Raw genomic sequence first — 13974 nt, forward strand, 5'->3', positions numbered from 1 at the left:
TGGTAAACTAAAAAGGAAAAAATAGTAATTTGCAATCATTACTAATTATTAAGAAAATAAATACAAGGATTTAGAGCACGTTTAATTATTACTACATTAATAAACTACACTGTTAGTAATCTAATACTTAAATTCATCCATAATCTATAAGGACATAAGAACAGTGTCATTCAGTTTATGAAAATGTTCATTCAGAAACATTTATCTGAGAAAACTACATTAAATTTAAAAAAAAGGTTAAAATTAAATGTGAGAAAGCTGGCTTATGAAAGTCAAATGAAATCATGATGCATGTAGTTTTATATGGAATCAAATAGGTTGGTTCTTTAAAAAAAAAAGAAAGAAAAATCAGTAGCACACACTTTTCCCAAAGAGAAAATCGCTGAATCAGAATCAGAAATGTAGATGAACAACAAGAACACAAACCAACTACAAGACTGCAGGTACAAAATAAGCAAGTTATTTCAACATTAGTCATGCTAGGACATGCTTCTTCTCCCATTTAAGATGGTGATTAAGATCCTATAGATTACAACAACCTATCCAGTTGGAAAAATTAAAATCTGGAGAGTATATAAATAAGGAACGTGAAGATATTAGCCAGATTATCTAGGTGTACAAACCCAAATTATTCTCAAAGAATTTGTACTTTTAGAGAATCATAACAAACCATGCAGTGTTGTACAGAAAACAAAACAGAGATCTAGCTATCCAAGAGATAGTAAGAGATACCAGATTAAATAATAATAATTAGAAGATTCTCTAGTACAACATAGCAGACTGCTCAGTTTTCTTTCAAAACATGTAAATTATGGAATATAAAATATTTTCTTTCTCAAATTATGGAACACAGGAAGCTTTAATATACAGCTAATAATATATCTCTGGGTTTGACACCTGCTGACTGCTGGAAAATCAGACTGCTTTATTTAGATGTTTATATGGGAACTACAATTAAAAATCTGGTCCGTTAGTAGTACCTTATTAGAAAGTGATTCCACGTATAATAGCATTTCTAGAGAATAATATGTGTGCACTACATTAAATGGAAATGTAGATTTACAGTCAATATGTCTCATATACAATTCTCGTTCATTTATCTTAATTATAACTTCCCCTGCGTATTACCTAAAAGAGCAAGGAGATCCTTCACAGAAGTACATTTTTTCATAAGATGTCTCCAGTATTTTTCGCTAACTTTGTGTCAGGGGCCTGACAGAATTTCTCTGCTCAAGTTACTTAAAATGATTTCTTAGTAATGATGAACAATGATAACTTTGTAATCTGTAAACAGAATTCAGTTTTTTTTCTGTAACCCTTTACTCCTAAAAAAGGGTCAGCAGCAGGTTTATGGAAGAGTAAATAAACACCAAAAAGACTTCTGATTCCACAACACACTTGCAAACGTTGGAAAGGATTGTAGTCTTCGGAAGGTTATACCTGTATGTAAAAATCCTATGTATCTATATTCAGTTTATGCCCTCTATTCATGACCATTGCCATAAGTAGAAAGCAGAACTCATATACTGAATAGGCTACATCTAATTGGAACAGCTTATCAGGAATATTTTTCATTAATTAATACATACAAAACAATAATTGCCTGGAGTAAACAGGAACTATATGTGTATGTTACATATAAAACAAGCCTGTATATAATTTATACATAATTACATATAATATATATAAAATAAATTATATAATTATATATAAAACTAGAAAAAATTTGGTTTATTTTGAAGTATTTAATAATGCTATGAAATACAGTTAGAATGCTCATGTAACAGATTACTTTGGGCTGCTAATCATAGTGAGCATCATAGTAAAAAAGAATTTGATTTCATAGAATCACAGAATCACAAACTCATTGAGGGTGGAACAGATCTGTGGAGGTCATGTAGTCCAACCACCCTGCTCAAAGCAGGGTCACCTAGAGCAGGCTGCTCAGGGCTATGTCTAATTAGGTTTTGAATATCTCTGAGGCTGGAGATTCCACAGCCTCTCTGGGCAACCTGTTCCAGTGTTCAACTACCCTCACAGTAAAAAAAAAAAAAAAATCAGGAGGTTATCATCAGTGCACTCCAGAAACCTCCTGGGTTGCTTGTGCCCTGCAGCGTTGCCCCTCCAGCAGATATTGGGGCGGTTGAATTTCCCTACGAGGACCAGAGCCTGCGAACACGAAGCTTCTTCCAGTTGTCTGAAAAAGTACTCATCTAATTCTTCTTTCTGATCAGGCAGTTGGTGGCAGACAGCCACCACAACATCACTCATTGATCTACTCACCGATCCTGACCCATAAGCTCTCAGCTGGCTCATCATCTGTCCCTAGGCAGAACTCCATGCATCTCTGCTGCTCTCTCACATCAAGGGCAACTCCCCCTCCTCACCATCCTGAACGGTCCTTCCTGAAGAACTTGTATCCAGCCTCTGCAGCACTCCAGTTGTGTGAACTATCCCACTATGTCTCTGTGATTCCAGTGAGATCATAGCCCTGCTGTACACCTAGGTCCAATTCCTCCTGTTTGTTCCCCATGCTGTGTGCATTAGTGTACGGTCACTCTGGAGAGGCACCCGGTCGTACGGATTTCCCAGCAAAGTTATGAGACAATTCCCCCCAAACTTCCTTATTTACGTGTCAGATGATATTAACTGAGCAGTTTGAAGAAATTAAAAAATTAAAAGTTCAACTAGGAATTGTGGTGTATAACATGTCATGTAAAACTGCCTGTATAGCTGAAAAGTAGGTGGCAAATGTGGTGCCAATCTAGATTTTCAGGAAAATTCCTGAAAATTCCTTTTCCAGAACAAGAACTAGTGAACTTTCAGCAAAGCTAGTAGGTACACAGTTTGAAACAAATGAAAGAAGGTAATTCACATTATAGCTCAGGTAGTCACCATTATAGCTAAACGGTGCAACTCCTTGTCATAGGGCATTACACTAAGAGTTTATGTGAAGTCAAGCTTAAATTTGGCTTCCAGGGACAAATAAGCAAGCTCATGAAATGCAGGGGTTGGGTAACCGTTATCAAGTACATAGAAAAAACTTCTGCCTTAGGAAGTCCCTGAACCACAAATTGTTGGAACATGGGAGAAGAGCTGGTTGAATTATTGTTATGTGCTTGTTTTTTTCTTACACTGATAAAAATTTCTAATAGCAGAGGTAATATATAATAAATAAGCAAGTGCTAAGATTTGACCCCAAAACCTATAAACTGAACTCATTGCTGAAGTAACAGCTCTATAGGAATAAATGCAGCAAAGAAAATCCACACAAAATCAGATGGAATTGTTTTTCCATGATAAGTCGATTTATAAAATTCCCAATTTACATTTTGAAATATTTCAGTGTAGTTAGGAGGATCTCAGTTGCAAGGTTTTTCTCTCTTTTTCTGTTGAGAGGTTAATTAACTTTCAGTCATGTGGTAGTTTTTTTGTTCTTAATCTTTAGAATATAGGACATAATTAAGGCTAATTTGAACTTATAACCAAGCTGTTCTACATAGTTCAGAGCACCTAAATTAGCTGCCTAAACTAAACATTGTACAAACATGCCAAATGTATAATTTGGGTATGAGCTTTCAGTGAATACAAAGTACAGCATATGTCGGAGAGAGGATATTTTCACCAGTGGAAAAAAAAGTAGTAACAAGAAAAAAGAAATTGCAAAAAAAAAAAATTGCCAAATTATTATAATTAAAAACTGTGAAACAGTCATTTGTTTTATAGAACTATTGTTTTTCATGAAAGGATCAGCTGTTATTTTTAAACTAATTTGGGGATATGATCCCACTTTTTATCATCAAGAGGCTTTTTTAATGAGTTATGGGACATCAACAAAGTTAAATTGATAGTTGACTGAAGTAAAGAATATAATTATTGAAACAGCATAATAAACCATTAATCAAGCATAATTAATAACCAGTAGAGACTATGCAGATGTCTTATAACCTATTAGGAGAAAAATACATACATTAGTAATACAGTATACTGAAATTTAAAACAATTTCATGCTCAAGCACAAAATACAAAATAAAGACAAATTTTCATTAATGTGTTTAAAAATTTAAGCGTAATAAACTTCAATCAGTGACACTCAACAACAGTCATCTTCAGTCACTTAAAACACTCAGACCATGCAAAAGATATTTAATTGAACTGGTCAGACTTTCAAAGATCATTGTCGTAATTCAGTGTTACATTTAAAGAAACAGCATCATATACCAAATGCAGTGAAAGTAAAACTAGGCCATAAACAGTAGGAAAGTTCAGCTTGCCTCAACTAAGGTAAGAAATTAGCATGTGACAGTTAAACTAAACATATGTACTTAAGAAACAGACTACTGTAGTATAAAATTGCTATTTCCTTTTAAGAGTATCTTAAGAAAATCATGTTTTAAGACTAAGAAACGTCAAGGTCATTTCAAAATAGAAGTTTAAGGGTTAGACGTTCTTATTTCTGTGTCTGTCACTATGACTGCTAGCAGCAAGAAGGAAATTGTGACATACAGTCACATACAATATTAATTATATTAGGAATGGGTAAATGTAGCTTTGGTTTGCTAAAGCTCTGATAAATATATAATCAAGGTAACAGCAGTTCAGTCAAGCAGTATATATGGTAAAAGGTGAAATCTGGCAAAGTGAGTGTTGTTTTAAGATTTAGAAGCCATGAAAATTAATTATAAAAGTATTGTCAAAAACAATACTTGTACAGTTGAAAAGTGTAAGCATTGGCAAAGCTAATATGTAGTCTAAATTGCAATGTTGTTAGTGGTTAAAGGGAACAAAAATAAACCAGTAATAATTTAGGATATGACTTTAATGTAAATGAATACACAAATTCCTTGCATTAAACTTGAAAAATAAGGAATAAGACAGAAGAGGGAAGTCAGGATGGGTTTACATGGATCAGGTGAAATGTTTAATGAAGAGCCCTGGACAACCAAGTGTTATTAGCATAAATACTATTTTTGTTAATATTAAAGACTACAAAATTTTTGAGAGACAGTCTCATAGCCACTGAAGTGTTACCTTGAAAAACTCCTGATGAGTGAGTGATGTTTGAAGGAACTAGGAGTCTGGAAGTTCTGAGGTAACCTGTGTTTTGCTCAAAATCTTGTAAAATGTAAAAAGAGACCACACCCTATAAGTGAAATAAAAAAAATACTGATAGTCTACTAAAATTTTAATGATATAACCAAAATACAATGGCTATTTCTGTTAGTTCAGTTACAGTGGTGCACACACAGTCCAAAATTTCTAATTAGTACAAATGAAATCTCATTAACAATACCATAGTTAAAAGTTATTAAATGCAAAAAAAAAAAAAAAGCTAGAAAAACTACCCCTTTTTCTGGTGTCAGGCCTAGTGAAGATAACCAGGCTCAGCCACAGCCCCATGATAGACAGGCAGGGCCATGGGGACAGGGCAAGGCTGAGGTCAGGCCAGGAAATCAGCTCCCAGGCGGGTCCAGGTCTGGATAAACAGGGTGCATGGCCAGGCATAGGCAGGCTTGCAGTGTGGCTGCAGCGTAGCTGAGATGGGGCCCTGGGTGAACCTCAGCTTAAAGAAGCTCCCACAGGAAGAGGGTTGGCCCTGGCTGCAGCCTCCCCACAGGGCGCCTGGAAGCCTCTCCTCAGGCCTCTACTGACCCTTTCTTTCAAGGACACCAGCTGTGCTATCTCTAAGTTGGCCCTGAGCCCCAGCAGGCAAACCCACAGGAGGAGGGGATGTGCTCTGGCCCCTTCCCCTTGTCCTCTCAGTCCTCAGGCCAGCGCTTCGGCATGGATCCTGGCACTGTTATGACTTGTCAGCATTCTTGCAGCACCCTAGAAGTGGGATGTTAATTAGAGGGGGCTTCTTCCTCCTCTTTGTGAGGAAAACACATGGTCTTTAAGGTGATGGTTTCTTCCTCCTCACTGGGGGCCATTTCTATATGTTTTCTGGCACACTTTATACCTTTTTCTTTCTTCACTGTTCTATATTTTCTTTCAGTAAGTATCATGCTGACCCATAAAGGATCCATGGACCCATAAAGCCTTTGTCTGCCTCTGTGGTTCTGTTTGGAAGATCTATTCTTTAGCTCTGCTGAAACAACAGTGGCAAATCTTTTAAAGCCAGTAATGGCTCTGAAGTTGCCTAAAAGCATGAGGATTCACCTCTGTGTGGGACAGCACTGTAGGACTGATCCCATGTGATACTTGAGATAAGTATATTCCTCTCTGTCATTTACATGCAGATGAAAACAAATAACAGGCTTAGTTCTTCTTACATGTTGAATAGTAGGATTTGGTATAGTGTGTTTGTGGATCCAAAAACTTCTGTCTTCACAAGGGAACTGACATTCACAGAAGAGAAATCCACTGAGAATTACTAAACACACATAAACCATTTGTGGCTCAAAGGTCCATGACCAACAAATTCTGTGAGACAAGAAAGTACTCAGGGGGAGTATTATTGTGTACTTTTATGCTTTTCTCTATGTATCTTCTTTTGGCTGTTATCAGAGAATAGATAGGTAGATGAATCTTTGAACTAACCTAGTATAGTAATCCTGATTTTCTGTATTATTTGCTGCAAAAACAGGTGTGTCGTCATTTATAATGACACCCAATTATTTGCTTGAAACCAAGATACTTCAACATTGGAACTCTTACAAACATCATAAACACCTTCAAGTTCCTCATCATAAGCAAAATTCACCACCTGGCTTGAATTGTAATGTTCCTCAATTGTGCTATGTCTAAAAGAGCCTAAAGTTAATATGATAACCTTGTCTTTTGTAAACCTGTATCAGCAAATAATTTTCTGTTGTCTTTTAATATATTTACTGCTTTGAAATGCAACAAGTACATTGAAATTCACTCTAAATGAAAACAAGATGAAGGCATTTTAAATTTAAATAAAGTAACATCTACTTTCCTGCCATCTTCTAAGTTTGAATCACTATTAGTATCGCTGATAAACAGTAACAAAACAGTAGGAATTCTGCAATAAATTTAAAAAATTCTCATTGACATGCAGTTCCTGTACCTTCCTCCTTTTGACTCAGTTATATAGTTCTTGTACCTTGTTCTGATTATGCACCTCCATACTGAAATTTCTTTTTACTTTTGTATGTATAACATTTTGTACATATGACATCTCATGTAGTTAATTCTTTAATATACTCATTCAAACACATTTTAAATTCTAGTTCAAGACTGTTGCTGGTAATTTTTAAAAAAATAACACTGATAAATGTAGTTTTATATACTCAAGTCTATATAAGCTTAATTCACGAGAACTTCTCTGAGTATGAATAACTGAACCTGTGATAATTTTCAGCTCTTCTAAATTAGTTTTGTTTTTCAGATTTCTGATTGGAGTCATGTAAAACCATCTTCTGAACAGTTGTCATTCTCAATATAGCCCAAAGTAATATTTATTTATGTATTTTTCTCATCGTAATGGTTCCCAAATGTACCTACCTGATTCTGTTTTCTAGAAGAGGATTTTTCTGAGCTGTGGTGTTGCAGACTGTGTATGATCTATGGACTTATACAATCTGTCTGTAATTTCAATGAGCTACTTTTTGCTGATGTATCTGCTTTGAGCTTAAAAGATAGACAAGTACAATACACCAGTGCACCAGTACAAATAATGAAGACATGAGACACATTTAGACATATTTTAAAGATGCCTTATTTCTGATATCATCAGTGATTTAGTCTTTTGTGTTTATTTAAGGAAAAAAAATACTCTGTGCATGGGGGAGTAGAGGGAGAACCTGAAATAAAACAAAATGGATGATTTTCTTCCCTCAGAAAACTTTGTCCTGCAATTAGAGCTCCTAAATAGAACCTTTCAAGCAAGGATTTGACTGAAAGTGACAATCTAAGATTCTCACATAGTCCTATCTTGTGAACCATCTGAAATTGTCTTGTGATACTCTGAAGGGCTTTTCATCTTTGGGGAATCTACAGACTATGTAATGTGTTCTCAGAGAATAAAAATGATCTCAAGAGTTTCATAGGGGAATGATCCCAAACTATTTACTAGGCTGGGAAAGAATGTGGTATCAAAAGCAGTAGAGGTGAGACAGAGACGCTAGTGTGAGACATGACTGAGGGCAGCAGGGAGATCTCACAAATGCAAAAAAAAGGACAAACAGGAGTTGGCACATTAAGGAGCATGAGATAAGGTCATTGAGAGATTGGGATAAAGAGGAGTAACATGAACCTAAGACACTGGAATAGCAAGGAGAGTGAGGAATTAGAGTGGCATGGGTTGGTAAGGAGAGGAAAGAAAGACTTTGAGACTGTGGAGTAGGGAGGCATTGAGGCAATCTGGGCAAAAGAGTTAGAGAATGGGAAGAAACAAACCCATTGGGAACAAGAGTGAATGGAAGAATTCACAAAAATATTAGGAAATATTAGGGTAGTGGTCCTGGAGAGCTGCACTGCTGAATGTCATCATTTTACTCAAAATGATTAATAAAAATCAATGAGGGAAATCATGTATAATTCAAGTTTTACATTAAATATCAGAAGATACAGGACAAGTCCAGTTTAAAAACTTCAGAAGTGCTATTTTAGTATAACTATTGAATATTACAGAAACTGAGATTCTTTGTGAGGAAATGACAATGTGAGGAAATTAAGGAAAATATAATTAAATTCATAAAGATTTCATTATAATGTAGTTGCTCTTGAGATGCATAACCTCTCTGTTGTGGCTCATTGTGTATCACATTAAGGAAGTGATGGCTCACATTCATTTTGTCAATGGATAGGTGGGAATGGTCAATCAATCCTTTTTGCTGCTTGATTGTATATACGCATCTGTGGAATCACATATGTATAATTTTACCAGCAAATAATAGCAAACCCCAGAGACTTTTTTTCTCTTCTTTCTCTATTTCCCCCCTTTTGAAGGGGAAAATGCTTCAAAAGCTGATTGGTAATGATCCATATTTAGTTGAACATTCCCAGTAATAGGATAGCATGGAGACAACCGAATTGCTGCTGAAAATATCAACTAATTTTCAGAACTGGACAGCTTTTAATCATCTTGTGACTGCGCCCACCTGTCACAAAGCAATATTACTGGTGTAAACATTTGCTTTTTAGGTAATTTCTTTAATAGTTCTGCACTGTATTGCTGTAGGTACACTATGCAGCTCCTATGTAGAACATCCTGAAAACCTTTTATTTTGTGGTAATTTGAATTATATTCAATCTCTACTCACTAAAAACATGTTTAACCAAATAATGTTAAAGTCATTTGACTTCAAGGTGTCATATGGCACAAGGCCCAAGGGCTTCGTGTCTGTGAATGCTGAAAGTCTCTTCTGACAATTTACATATCCTTTATCCAAAGAATGGGGTGCATGTGTAACTCCAAGAAACAGGAATCCAGCTGTGCTATATTCACATTTCAATTCTAGATCTGTCAACTTCTTTTTACAGTAATTCTAGTCTGTCAATCAGATTTCTCTTTATTCCCACAATATGGTTTAAATCTGAATAGTTATATATAAATATGTTAGAACTTTTCAGTTTAAGGTAAAAACACCATGTGTTTATGGAATCATTTCTTCTACCTGATAGTTTCTTGATCTGGGTTTTTTGCTTGCTTGTCCTCCTTCATTTAATTTCATGCAAGAATTCAAAACATAATTTTATAGGATATTTACTGAGATTTGAGCCCTGGTAATGGCAAAGAATAAAACTGTCTTCCTTTTTTGGCTCCTGGGGGGAAGGTACCTGATGCCCATCCCTCATTCCAAAGCTGAGATCCTTTAAGATGCCTTTGCCACCGACTCCCCATGGACTTGAAAACCTCATCCATGGTAGCAGCTGCAGCAAACTATATGCTCTGGATGGCTTTTTTCCCCATTTTGTGGCCTTCTTATCCTGCCCTTATTACAACTCTACTAAGGGCCATATATTTGTTATTGTTTAAGACAGAGAATGGTGTTTGGAGTTGCCTTGCAGCAGATTTGTAATATTCCCCATAATTAGGTCAAGGGAATTGGGAGGCAGAAGAAATGGATCTTTGCAGCCTAGAGGGAAATCTGTTACAGCCTGATTGTTTCGAAAGTTTTGGTATGGAAAACTTGTCATTTGATGATTAGTTTTAGAACTTCTCTTACCCCAAACAGTATTGTTTGTTTATAAAACATGCTACTATTGTCTGTCTCCCTCAAGGCTCAGTAAAACAAACTGTGTGACAATACAGATGGAAATAAAGTTGCTGAGAGTATCATTCCTTGCAGTCAATATGAGTTAGAGGGCAATATGAGTTAGAGGTGCTATGCCTAATAAAGGAAGAAAAACAGATTTAAGTTTCAGCTGTCCTGAGCATGGAAGTGGAGTGGAAGGCCTCTAGCCAAATAAAGAACAGAAACATTAGGCTTTTGTTCATTATTTTTGTTTTACTGAATTCTAAGTTTTTTGACAAAAATGCACGTCAGTTTTGACATATTTTTGTCAGTATTTCATTTTGAAAAATTTTGTACAGAAAAAAAAGCATTTTTTCCATTTGTTTCCATGACAAACCAGGCAGGTTCCTCTGCACCTCTAGCTGGTGCAAAAAGACTCAATAAGCCATAAAGCAATTTTTTATATTTTTGTATAACATACAAAGATATAAAAATATCCTTATATGTTCCTCAGAGATCCGTTTGTGTTCACAACAGTGGAAATGTTACTTTAACATAAGCCTGTGTTACTTAAATGAACCTGTGTGGCATATAGGAGGCTTCGTTCTATTTCAAAGAAAACACCTAAATTTAACTTAAAAAATTCAAACCAGCATTTGTGGTGGCATAATTCATTGATTTGACTGATCAAATTCCAGGAAAGTTGAGGGGAGTTCTTTAGCAACATCAAATTTGCTTTTGCTCTGGTCTTAGGCTTGGTGCTTACAGAAATCACCAAGAGGACTTTTATTCCAAAAAAGCCATGCAGAAATGAATGATTTTCCATAAACCAGTGAATCAGAAGAACCCAACCCTTAGAATTCCCACTAAAAACAATAATGTTAAGAGAGATTTATTTGTAATAGTTGATACTTTATTCATCTAATATGAATATAATCTTAGTGATACTACAGGTTAAGGAAGTTCCAATATCATGAACTTCAGTAAGGTGGAAATATTTTGAAATACATTTCAAAGGATGACTTGAGCACAAATAGATGACTTGAATAAGCATTTGATACTTTCTTGCAGTTTTCTGAACACCACCATACAAAATCAGGATTTTATGTGGTAAAATAAACAAAATTATGCTTTTCACAAGTGTTGTTCTACATTCTGACTTAGAGCATTGTTAAGTCCTTCAGAATACCTTTAGTCTCACAAATTCATGCACAGATTTAGGAACAAAATTTACAAAGTTAACTGTTTTGAAAATGCATTTGTACAGTTTGCTTCTTTCAAACTTACACATTAGAAAGTCTTCAAGTATTCCTCTTGCACATCTAAGCAAGGTTTCATAGTAATTAACACCAGTGTATAGCAAGGATTCCTGAGAGTACAAGCAATGTACAAGCAAAAGTACAAGCAAAGAATGATAGAAAAGGATGTGAAAATACAGGTATAGAATGATAGCAGAGGCCCCAAGAATATAACCACAATCACATATGGTCACTGAAGGAATGCAACCTTGAGAACTCTATAGAACCAATTTTAAGGCATAGCAAAGAATAGAAAGAAAGCATCTTCTATATGGTGAAACCCCGAAGGATATAGTACAGTCCCAGCCCTGACCAATGCAAAGGAAAAACAGAGGAATTACACCAACACTGTCTCCCACTGGCAAGGATGCTGGACCTGATCAAAGCTACTAATCTGTTGCAGGTCCTCCATCTCCTTCTGCAGAGAGTGAGTGCTGTTTTCCCCTTTGCCATTTATTATGTTTATTACATTTTATAACTGCAACTCAGCAGTCACATTTAAAGTGACTTTTACTATGTAATAGGATTAGGTAAACTAGAATTTTAAAGAGCTGATTGTGTTTGTGTGTGTTTTTTGCTCCAGCCTTCCAACAGAGTGAGGTGGTTGACTACCAAGTCAGAGTAAACTTGGATGCAACAAGAGAAAATGTGAAATCATTACTCCAGTGTGACAGAATATACCATGAATTTGTATTAGGTAAACTGATACAAGATCTGGTATGTAGTTGTATTCTCTATGTATAGCATAAGCATTAAGAATCCATGTACTGCAATATGTGAGCCAAAATAATGGAGATGATAGAAATTGTGAGGCTGGCAGTCAACCATAGTTTAAAGATTCTCCGTTTGGAAACACACTTCACTGGTATTATTCACAAATTTATCATAAATTCCGGTTAAAGTACTAATTTTTGCCTCTACTCTCAGTAAGGCCAGTAAGACCTTGTTATACCATTCCAAATTCTAAAAGTGTCTTAAAAGCAGCTGTCAGAATAATTTAGGCAGATTTTCAAACACTTTCCATCTGACAAATTATTTAAAGACTAAATTAGAAATTGTTCTAAGGATTTGACCAATCGTACTATTCAGACAAATAATAAAACTGTTACAAGCTGTATTTAAATTTTTAACCTAGAGACATTTCATTAAGAATTATAGATGCAGACAAAATTTTTTAAGTGGAAAAATGTATGGAGTAGGTTTTTCGTTGTTCCCACCTGCTTGCAGCTTCCTGATTCTGCAGTTGATTATAAAAACACAAATAGCCTCATCAAGAGATTAATGTCTGAAACCATGTCTTCCTCTCTCTGGCATTAAGAATATGAATGATGATGATGATAAAAGATGACAAAGATAACTTATGGATGTGTCAAAATTACAAACATCTAATTAAGAGATACAGAGAACTTGGTTTAAGGGGTAAGGAAACCAAACAGAGAACAAGATGGGAACAAACCATGGGATTACTAGACATTTTATCAGGGGTTACTCAAAAATGGGGATGCTGCCATATGTAGATCTTGTCTATAAAGTTTCACAGCAATAGAAGCCATAGTTGCTGAGAACCTTGTTCCATGGTGCTAAGTGGATCATAATAATAATAAATAATAATAAATTTTAATAAGAGGATGAAGGATGAATAGCTTTCATAAGTGATAAACAGAAAAAGAGCACGGAAGGCTAATCATATGCAGCAGCAGATTTTTTAGGAGCCTTACAGAAAGGAATAATTGCAGTGATGAGGCTATTGTACCAACTGTCTTTGGCTTGCTAAAACAAGAAGAAAATATCTCCACAGTTTTAAATTACCATAACTCTGTTGAAGCCATTGAGAAAATGTTACTTTATATCAGCAGAGGATATGTCATTTTATTCTCTAACTGTTCAAGACAGTCATTTGCATAACTGGCACCACAGATGAAACAGCAGTAGCAAATAATGTTAGTAGTTTTGATCTGTTATCTTGATATCATCAGATTGAACTGAAGGAGCAAGAAGAGATCAAGAAAAAAATTCCTGTGAGAAATCCTGTGAATGCTTTCAGTTTTGCATATTGCCAGACTGATGAACAATCCCTTACTAATCCATTAGGCTGTTACTGTGCTAAAACAAGTCTGGGGAGCAATAAACCTCCTCAAGCATATAGGAAATTTTCATAGTAGTGTCATCATCTGAAATGATGGATCTTGACATTCTTTAAGATGTCAGGGTTTGGATTGTCTGGAAATGAATGTAAAACAAGGAATAACACGACCTTCTAGCATGTATCCTGTTTGGGAAGGAGGATGTAACAGGAAAGATACTGGAAACACCATATAGAGTGTATAGTGAGACTGTAGATATCTTTTTATTCTAATACAGATTTGTACCAAAGATTGCAGAAACAGTACTGTAATGCTGTCTGGATCTCTCTGGATAGAGAATTGAGAAAAAAACATTAAATATTTCTAATACATCAATCATTAATAATAGCAGATTTCAATCTGCTATTTATAATAACATTTAACATATCAAAGATCACTCTCAGATTT

This window comes from Apteryx mantelli, chromosome 5 (assembly GCF_036417845.1).
Source record: "Apteryx mantelli isolate bAptMan1 chromosome 5, bAptMan1.hap1, whole genome shotgun sequence".
Classification (NCBI taxonomy): domain Eukaryota; kingdom Metazoa; phylum Chordata; class Aves; order Apterygiformes; family Apterygidae; genus Apteryx; species Apteryx mantelli.